Raw genomic sequence first — 9,998 nt, forward strand, 5'->3', positions numbered from 1 at the left:
CATGCCTATGGGAAGAGTGGGGTCCAATGTTAAATGAATTGAAATAAATTTTCTGATACCTAATAAACTAAAGAATATAGAAATTAAACATGAACTAGCAAACGGAATTTAAAGCCATACTTCTTGAATATGGGTTTGTGGAGTAAGAATTTATCTGCTAGGCATTTTTTTTTCACTACGAGAATACTGCATTCAGAATACAGTTTTGTATTCTGATTTTTCAGCCTAATATTACATGATGGACATTTTGTCATATGATTGCTTATCTTTTATCTAGGAACTGCTCTCCAGCCCCTAAGTGTCTTTCTCCTTCAGCCAAAAATGCAAAGATATCTTCTAAATATAAATTTATGTCAGTAAGACACCTGCAGACCAACACGCCCAGAATATCAGAATTCATTTTAGACTTAATCTGGGTCAACTCCCTAAACAATATACTCTAACTCCTGCTGGCAGCCAAACACACTTTCTTTTGTTACGTTCTCAGTTGTGGTAAAATAAGAGATGACTTCTATTCCCTCGGTCATCTGAAGGTTTAAGATCAGGTGACCTACAGCTTTTTGTTTTCTAAAATATAGTCAATCCTAGCCCTTCTTTCAAGCACAGAAACCCATAACTACTATTTCCTCCAAATTTTCTGATTAGCAACTGGTTGCCAGGCTTCTAGAAAACTACCCACAGGTCTTACGTCACTGGAATATCTTTATACAGTAGCTTAGTCCTTAAGTCAGGGCTTCGGGGATGACTATGTGTCTTGCCAGGGTAGGAGTATATATCAGATAATTTATGTTGGGACATGATAAGAAGAGGTTTTGAAAGTTAACAAGGAAGACGTGCCACTAGCTTGTTTCACATGGAAACTGGACTAGTTCTTGCCATTTAATCAGGTGCTAAGGGAAAGCGGTGAAAAGGGAAGGCAGAATTATTGCAGGATTTTAATCAAAGTTCTTGGTTTTCTGTTTCCATTTTTCAGACAAACCTGAGCAGCTTTTCTCCTATTAACCTGAGATCTCAGCCAAAAATATTTTAGGTGCAGGAAAATGAAAGCAAAGGGCTCTTCCTTTACCCTGTTTCCTATATTTCAAGGTAGTTCACGTATTTCAAGGGAGTAATGGACCAGAAACAGTAAAGTGAAAGCAAACAAGTCAAAGCTAAGAAAATATCCCAAACAATGGTCAGTATGCAGTACTATGCTGAGGCGCCTAGATATGCCAACAAAACAGAAACAAGGGAAAAACACATGCACACAAAGGGTTTCAAATGGAGGAGGGAAGTTGAGCCTGGAAGAAGGCAGCAGTCTGAGCTAATGGAGCCACTGTGGCCTTGAGTTTGTCAGGAAAGCATACTGTATAGTGACCAGTCCTGCTTGGAGAAGGCCTGCACACCTCTGGTATTCTGCTCTTTGGGTTTTTTAGAGTTGGAGTCTCACTCTGATGCCAAGACTGGAGTGCAGTGGCACATTCATGGCCACCCCAGCGTCGGCCTGCTGGGCTCTAGCGATCCTTCTGCCTCAGTCTTTCAAGTAGCAGGAACTACAGGCACGTGCTGCCACACCCAGCTAATTTTTTATGTATTGTAGAGATGAAGTCTCGCCAAGTTGCCCGGGCTGGTCTTGAACCTGCGGGCTCAGGCAATCCACTCGCCTCGACCTCCCAAAGTGCTGGGATTACTGGCTGAGCCACCAAGACTGGCCACACCTTTGGTATTCTAAAGTCACCTGGCATTAGGCATTCTTCTGAAATTGTAATAAGGTCGCCAGGATGCTACAGAGATAACACTGAAGAAAGAAGAGGTACTAAATGGTTTTATAAGTTGCAGAAAGAGAAAGAGATATATGAGTACAGAAAATAGAAAAATTGGGTTTGACTATAAAGTTGCTGTATTGTGACTTTAGTGAGAGTTGTTTTACAAATAAATAAAAATAATGAGCAAGTGGCCAGAAAATGGCAATAGCTTGTAGAGGCTGTAGTTAACAGAAATTTAGCTGTCATGGGAAGAATAGAGATAGGTCAAAATATCTTGGGAGGCTGGGTAGGTAGCAGAAAAAAAAAATTACTTTTAAAATGAAAGTAACAGATGTGTTGTGAGTCTGTGCACATGCACATGTGTGTGAGAGAGAGAGAAACAGGTAAAGAGAGAGAGAGAGAGAAAGACAGAGAGAGACAGAAAGAAAGACAGGTTGACGATCAAGAGTCAACAGAAATTATACAAAATGTGAGGCCAAGAGAAGATCAGATCAGAATCCTGGAGGCATCAGGAAAGGATGTACTCTGAAGCAAAGGTAAAATTAACCTTAGTAAAGAGAAATGACCTTAGAAAGAGGCAAAAAAGGTGGGCAGATAAAAATGATAATACATCAATTCAGCAAATGTGTTTTGTATATGTTTTTTGAATTGAGAGGCACCAAGCTTTCCAATAAGATAGATATGGATCTGGAGAGGTGGACCTAAGTCAAGTAAAATGTGATTATTGATCTTTATTCCTAATTAGTGAAAGATCTTTGTACAAGGGGAAAATATGAAAAATATAGGAGGTCAAGCGCAACCATTCAGTCCAGAACCTTTGGAAATAAAATGGTTCAAAAGAAAAAAGATGGGTGCCAAGCATGGTGGCTCACACCGGAAACCCCAGCACTTTGGGAGGCTGAGGCAAGAGGATTCCTTGGGCCTAGGAGTTTAAGACAAGCCTGGGCATCATAGTGAGACCTTATCTCTACAAAATATATTTTTTAAATTGGCCAGATGTAGTGGCACACACCTACAATCCCGGCTATTCAGAAGGTTGAGGCAGAAAAATTGCTTGAGCCCAGGAGTTGGAGGCTGCAGTGAGCCATGATAGTGCCACTACACTCCAACCTGGGCAACAGAGTGAGAGACCTTGACAAAAAATAAAAAAGAAAAGAATACAGATGGAAGCCATGTTCGCCTTGCTAGACTTCTGGATCAGGATGACATTTTGAGCACAGGTTTGAATGTCACACACACCTACTCTCCTGCATGTAATGTCTTGCTTCATTTTTGTCTCCAACTTTATTAAAAAAAATTTCAAATTTACATTTGACAGACTAAGATAATGAACACTCATATACTCACCACTTAGGTTCAAGTAATGTTAGCATTTTACCTTAACTGCAAATGTTATATTTGTGAATTTGTGTACCTGTATAAATTTATTGCTGAACTATTCCAAATGGGTTAGATATCTGAAATTTAGCCACTAAATAAATCAGAATACATCTCCTAAACTAAGAAAGATCTCTGAGGTATCCCCAATACCTTTATCATACCCATAAATATTATAACAAATACCCTGATATCATCCAACATTCCAGTCATACTCAAATTTTCCAAATGAGCAACAATGCATTTGTAGTTATCTTCTTCACACTAGATTCTAATTGAGGCTTATGCAATGCATTGAGATGTTTTATGTCTTTTGTTAATTTTAAACCAGAATAGATCAAGACACAAATGCTTTTTTACCCCCATGACATGGACATTTTAAAAACATCTCAAACAATAGCCTTATAAAACTACTAGATTTCTGATTTGTGGTGTCCCAGAGCCTTGTTTAACACATACCTATGTCCCCTGCATTTCCTATACATCAGAAATCTGTACTAAATTTTTGATTAAACACAGATGGAATATTTTAGGTAAGGACATTTCACAGGCAGTGTTGTTACAGAATACTGCATGATGTCAGAAGGCACGCAATGTCAAGCTGTCCACTGTCAGTGAGGTATAGTTTGACAGTACTCTCTGTTTTAAAGGGCACTTCACCCTTTGTAAAGAGCAAATAATCTGTAGGGTGGTACGTAAGCCCCATCTACATATTCCATTTCCTAACAACCTTTCACTTAATGCTTCCAATATTCATTGACAATTCTTGCCTGAATCAGTTTTTGGGGCATGGAAAAATGGTGGTTTCTACTGGTATCATTCTTGCTACACGTATCAGCTGGGAATCTTCTACAATACTTATAATAGGTCTTTATTTAAAAAGCAATGTGGTAGTTTTAGGGGCTATTCTGATGTCTGTTTCTTTTTTTTTCCTTCTGAGAACATAATGAGTATATTAGTTCACTTTTCTATAATCTGTATAACCTATCTCTAATTTATTTGCATATAATCTATAAGTTGCTTTCTCTCTCTGTGAGTATATTATAGAATATATAACACATCATGTATATTATATAGTTATATTACATATAATCGTATGTTCATACTGATATTTGCAACTCAGATTTGATTAGTGACTATCACAACACACACTTCTCACTCTCAGGACTGTGACTGGGCCAGGCTTTGGCTCCTCGGGCCTTGCAGGCCCTCATTCAGTATCACATGTTTCTCACACCAGAACTCTGAATAAAGAAACAATGTCTCCCGAGGGTCTGCTCCTCTATTACTGGATGGTATGAATGAAAAGAGAGAGCAAAAGCCTGAACCGCTCCCTGAAGCCTTCGCACGCAGTCAGCGTGCAGTCACTGCACTGGCCAAAGCAAGTCACAAAATCAGTGGAAGGAGAAAGCATACTTTGCCCCTGAGGAAAAGGAAAGAAGAAAATTATTTCCTAAATTTGGGCATGGCTGTATCTGCTTGTGTGGGTCAATGAAAATACAAGCAGACATGGTATATATTTTCTAGCACTTTCCTTTCCACTTCCACGGTGACCAGCAGTACTCTAAACTAATGAGTCTGTGACTCTGCATCCCTAAGTTAGGATGATGTGAATCAGAACATCTGCCAACCCAGAAGAGACGTAGTGAAAGTGAAAAATCTTTAGCTTTAAGCCACTAAGATTTTGAGGCTGTTTGTTACTGCAGCATAACCTACCTATCCTGACAAATACAAACAGAGTAAAGCTTAGCTATGTCCGTTTGGGGTTTTAGCAGGGGAGGGGGTTTGAGACGAGGTCTTACTCCAAAACTGACTCACTGCAGCCTCAACTTCCTGGACTCAAGTGATTTTCCCATCTCAGCATCCTGAGTAGCTGGGACTACAGGAATGTGCCACCACACCCAGCTAATTTTTTATTTATATTTGCATTGAACCCCTGGGTTCAAGCAAGCCTCTTGCCTCAACCTCCTAAAGTGCTGGGATTACAGGTGCAAGCCACTGTGCCTGGCTTACTTCCTTTTAATTACTAATTTTCAGAGTAAGGAGTTGTTGTACTAATAACCTTCATTGTGGCACATAATCTTACTTTTCCTCTTAAAAACAAAAACAAACAAAAAAACCAAACAACCTTTTTCCTTTTTTTTTTTTTTAGTATCTTTTTGGACTCAGACATTTTAATCAACATGATCAATTACAAACATTATTCTTTTTGATTTCATATTGTCCCAAATTGGCCAGTGAGAGCCCTTCCAAGCTGAATTCTTTTAACAAGACACCAGCTGTTCTTTAGCATTTCCTTGGTATAGTAAGAGATTGTGAGCTCACCATAAATATTACTTACCTAAAATCAGCCAGTTCTGTAAGGAGCTCTAGAGAATGGTATTTTGGAAAACAATACCTGAATTCTGGGTGTGCTCAATACTACTAGAGCATAATGGTTTCTGAGCTCTTTCATTGAAGAGAATGAACAGAGCATGCATTTTTGTTCTTTCACTCTCTCTCTCTCTCTCTCTCTCTCTCTCTCTCTCTCTCTCTCTTCCTCTCTTTCTGTCACTCTCCTCTCTCTCTTTCTCTGTCATTTTCCATGTCTCTCTCTCTCTGTTTCTGTATACACATACAAACACACTCACAGAGAAAGAAACTTATAGATTATACGCAAATAAATTAGGTTATACAGATTATAGAGTATATAACGCATCATGTATATTATATAGTTATATTATGTATAATCTTATGTTCATATTGATATTTCCAACTCAGATTTAATATTATAGGGTTCTTCCTCCTTCTTAATTTATTTGTTTCTATATTTGTTTCTCTTTTCTTATACATTGAAGACCTTGGACTCTAATCTCATTAACCTCTTTACTTATTTGCTTTTTCTACAATATACAAAATTCTAATATCAGCAATAAAACTACTGAGCTGAGTTTATTTCCTTGAGTTATTTTTGTTCTTAGAAATTATACCACAAAAAGATGTATAGTTAGAGACCTGTATACAAGACATTTAAAATAATTCCCTTTACTGCACGGTAATGTTACCTATTAGATAAGCAATTCAGTCAATTTCTTACAGCTTTTAGTTGGGAAAGCAAGATACATGCAATTCATCTTGCACAGGGATCCTAGGACAGCTTGCTCTCTCACCCTTCTGTGATTGCCTCTGTCATTATCACAGCTATTGTTCTGTCTTTTGCTCCTAAACTAAACTGTCCTCTCTTGCCACAGAGCTGGCTATGAAAAATGTGAAGCATTAAGTTCCCCTACACCAATTGATGAAAATCCTTCATCATTATAACTCTTGAACCAGATCTAGAAGATTGGATTAGCATGTGTGAAACTGCCATGGAAGGGAAGGCATGATTTCAAGGAAGGCAGAAAGAATCAGCAGAGAAAGGCTGAAGGGAAAGGCTCAAGAGAAAAACCTAGAACCTCGCTGTGACTCTTGGAAGAGAAGGGCTGGTTATACCTAGTGCTGTGAATACGCTCTGGGGAAGGGTGAAGGAACATTAGTCAGACTCTTAAAATGTCTGAGGGAAAATCAACTGTGTTCCAATCCAACAGAAGCTCAAACAGGAAGAAATCCATTTACCCACAACAGAAAAACAACACTAGAACAACGGATTCTTATTTAGCAGTTACTGTTCTAATATTCTAGTTCTATAAACTCATTTATTTAATGCTTCTGGCAACTCTATGTGTTAGGTTCCATGATTTCCCCCATTTTACTAAGGAAGAAACTGAGGCAGAGAGAAATGTTGTAACTTACCCAAAGTCTTAAAGACTTTAAGTGGCAGAGTCAAGATTCAAATCCAAAGATTTTCAGCCAGAATTCAGCACAATATAGTAAGCTCTTTCCCAAAGAGCCAGGTATTTGCCTATGGAAAGTTAAAACATTTTTCAAAACAAGTCAGTTCTTTATTGTCTGTATAAACTGATGGTGGAAACCATTGAGGGAGCCCTCAATCTTTTCAATTCCAGTTAAGCTCCTTAATCCCTAGGTTACTGTGGAGTAATTTTCTTATTTGGAAACTATAGTCTTACCCAATATTATGACTCAAATAACATACTGTGACAACTGTTTTAAGTACAACCCCTACTTGATCATATTGTGAGTATACCCATGAGCACAATTCATATAAGCAGGAAAATTACAAGATCTCAAAGACCAGTTTGATGTGCTTTTGCAAGCACACATTTTTTGTTTTCCACATTTGTTTGTTTGTTTGTTTCCTTATTTTGTGTGGGTAATTTTGCTCTGGGTTCTCAGGCTTTTTTCCATCAAAGCATCTAAACGTGGGCTCCAGACACATGGCTTGCTTTTAGGTAGAAACAACTCTCTGAGCTTCCTGTGCCAATTTTATAGACCAAGTAATGACCGAAGAATGCACCACTGACAAATCTGACATTTCAAGGGCACTCTGTCAGGTAGAAAGTAAGAAATGAAAAAGAAACAGATTTCATGGATGCAAAGTGGTGAGGAAGCAGTCTTCTTCTTGACTTTCAATTTAAAAACATGTCAATGCAACCTAAGGCCTTTCCTGTTTCTATCTTTGTCATATCCAGCACGGGAGTACAAGCCCACAAACATCTATCCTTGACTTCCACCAGTTCTTGAACAACTGCCATGCAGTAGAATCAAGCAAGAAAAAAAGAAAAACGAATTAATGAAATAATCATTACTCTTCTGTTCTCTTTGCTCTTTGTTTGGTTTCATTATTCATTTGAAGTCATAATTGCAGGGCAGATAGGAAGACTCGGGGGAGAGAAGGTAAAGGGAAAGGACTGCAGCTCAAGAAGAAAAGCTAGCAGATAGCAATTTGCAAAGGAAAAATCATCTCAGGAACATGTTTAATAATATCAGCCAAAAATCCCAGTGGTTAACACTAAAAAAGGAGTCTTTTGTTCACATGCCAGTCAAACGTAAGTGCTCCCAGCCTGGTGGGTCTTCTCTACGGTGACGCATACACAGTCTCCATGCATTTGTGTGGCCATCTCTCTTCAGGTTTCAGTTACCAGCATTGCCACTGGCACCAACAAGGTGATAAGAAAAAAGAAAGCGGAAAAGGCACATCTGCTTTTTAATCACCTCAGCCTATAAAACACACACGTCATGCCCACTCCCATGTCACTGGTTTCCAGTCCCAACCAGAAGCAAAGGAATCTATAAAACATGACCACTGGGAAAAAAAACATGATTTGCTGGTGCAAAGTTAGCTGTCTAGGCCACAATAATTCTAAGAGGATCAGTTAGGACATTGTCCTGAGAGCTACTCGTTCAGGACAAAAATGGCACTGGGAAGGAACTCAAAGGAACAAGATCACAGGTTGCCATCCCTCAAAAACCTTAGATCTGGACAGAACAAATCAGCCTAAGTCATAATTGTGGAACCATTTGCAGAAGGCCTTTCCTCTCTTCTTTATGCCTTACTCCCCCGCAGGTACTCTCTCGATAGTCATTGAGTGGTTTCATGATGACCCCAAGCTCCTTGGACTCCTCCATTTGGTGAGAGTTCTGCCCATTCTCTCTAGATAGCATGGGTGACCAGTTAGTCAACAGCTCAGATGTCCACAGTTGAGTTGAACCTTGTATTTGATGTTTGCATCTTAATATTCCATAACTAATTTACCTAAGAACTATAGAAACTTTGGTTCCCATGAAAATAATTTAGTCATGCTATCACAGTCCAATTTAGGAGAAATTTGACAGGCAGCTAATCCTTTGGAAACTCCTTAAATCACAGTACCCCAGGAGGTGTATGAGTAAAGTTAACACACTAATCAAATACTAAAACTAATAAAATCTGTCATTATCATAGTTATTCACAGGTTACAAAGTCCTTTAATAAATCAACTTACAAATAAAAACACCATTACGAAATAGAAAATCATACTCTTTGCATTTCCCTGATGAGAACTGAGACTTGGATAAACTAAATTACTTTTCTAAAGTCACAAGGCTCATAAGGAATCAGTTAAAAATCTGAAGTCAAGATATTTTGACTCCTAATCCAACATGCTTCCAAAATCTGGGAGAAATTGACTCTTTCTGAGATATTCAATGCTTTTAATGTATTTATAAGTCTCTGTCTTTCAAATTATCTCCAAATAAAAATTAGCCTGTTTTTCTGTTTTCTAATTTGGTCTTATATTTTTTATTCATTTCCTTCTTTTCTTTATTACCTCTCAGTCCATGTTCAGGTTTTCCTCTTTCTCTACTTTGAATAATTTCTGCTGGTCAATTATCTGAGGAAAAAAACGTTCACATTTTGATTAAAGTTACATAGCTCATAATATTGCATTTGCTTCCCAATCTCCAAAAAGCTTCTCAGGTTTATTAATTGTCTGTTCTTCCTACCCACCCGTGCCATCCTGCAACAAGGTAGTGTTTCACTCTTCCTGTTCTTTGTTTTGTTTTGTTTTGTTTGTAATCATGAAAGCTGATTGGAACAAGCACTAAACTAAAGCATTGGAATGTGGCAGGAAAGCATGTGCAGGTCTATAACCTGTCACATATGAGGGGTTCCCTCTCAAAAAGCCAAAATTATCATTTGGAGGATGGGCCCTTTGTAGTACAGGCTTCCCCAACTAGGTAAGTGTTCTAGGAACCCATCTGCATGGGTGTATTAGCCAGCATTGTGGTGACAGACCTTGTTTGGCTTCTGTGAATTTGTGTGTTTGTGTGTGTGTGTGTGTGTGTGTGTGTGTGTGTGTGTGATTCTTTTAACATGTTTGCCCATTTCATGATGGGTGATTTACAAGCACACCTGTCTATATCTTCCTGAGTACTCAACAGTTTTTGGCCCAAAATGGCATGACCTCCATGCCCACCCTCTCTATTCATCCAATCTTTCCCTGAGTGACTTTTTTTGTT

General features: G+C 38.5%; 1 pseudogene; it reads right to left on the reverse strand.

Annotated features, from left to right (window-relative positions):
• Positions 1–8,627, reverse strand: part of LOC103266953 — a 41,308-nt pseudogene extending 32,681 nt beyond the window's left edge.
• Between the last annotated feature and the right edge of the window lie 1,371 nt (positions 8,628–9,998).

The sequence above is a fragment of the Carlito syrichta genome, unplaced genomic scaffold (assembly GCF_000164805.1).
Source record: "Carlito syrichta isolate Samal-C Ts95f unplaced genomic scaffold, Tarsius_syrichta-2.0.1 Scaffold307691, whole genome shotgun sequence".
NCBI lineage: Eukaryota > Metazoa > Chordata > Mammalia > Primates > Tarsiidae > Carlito > Carlito syrichta.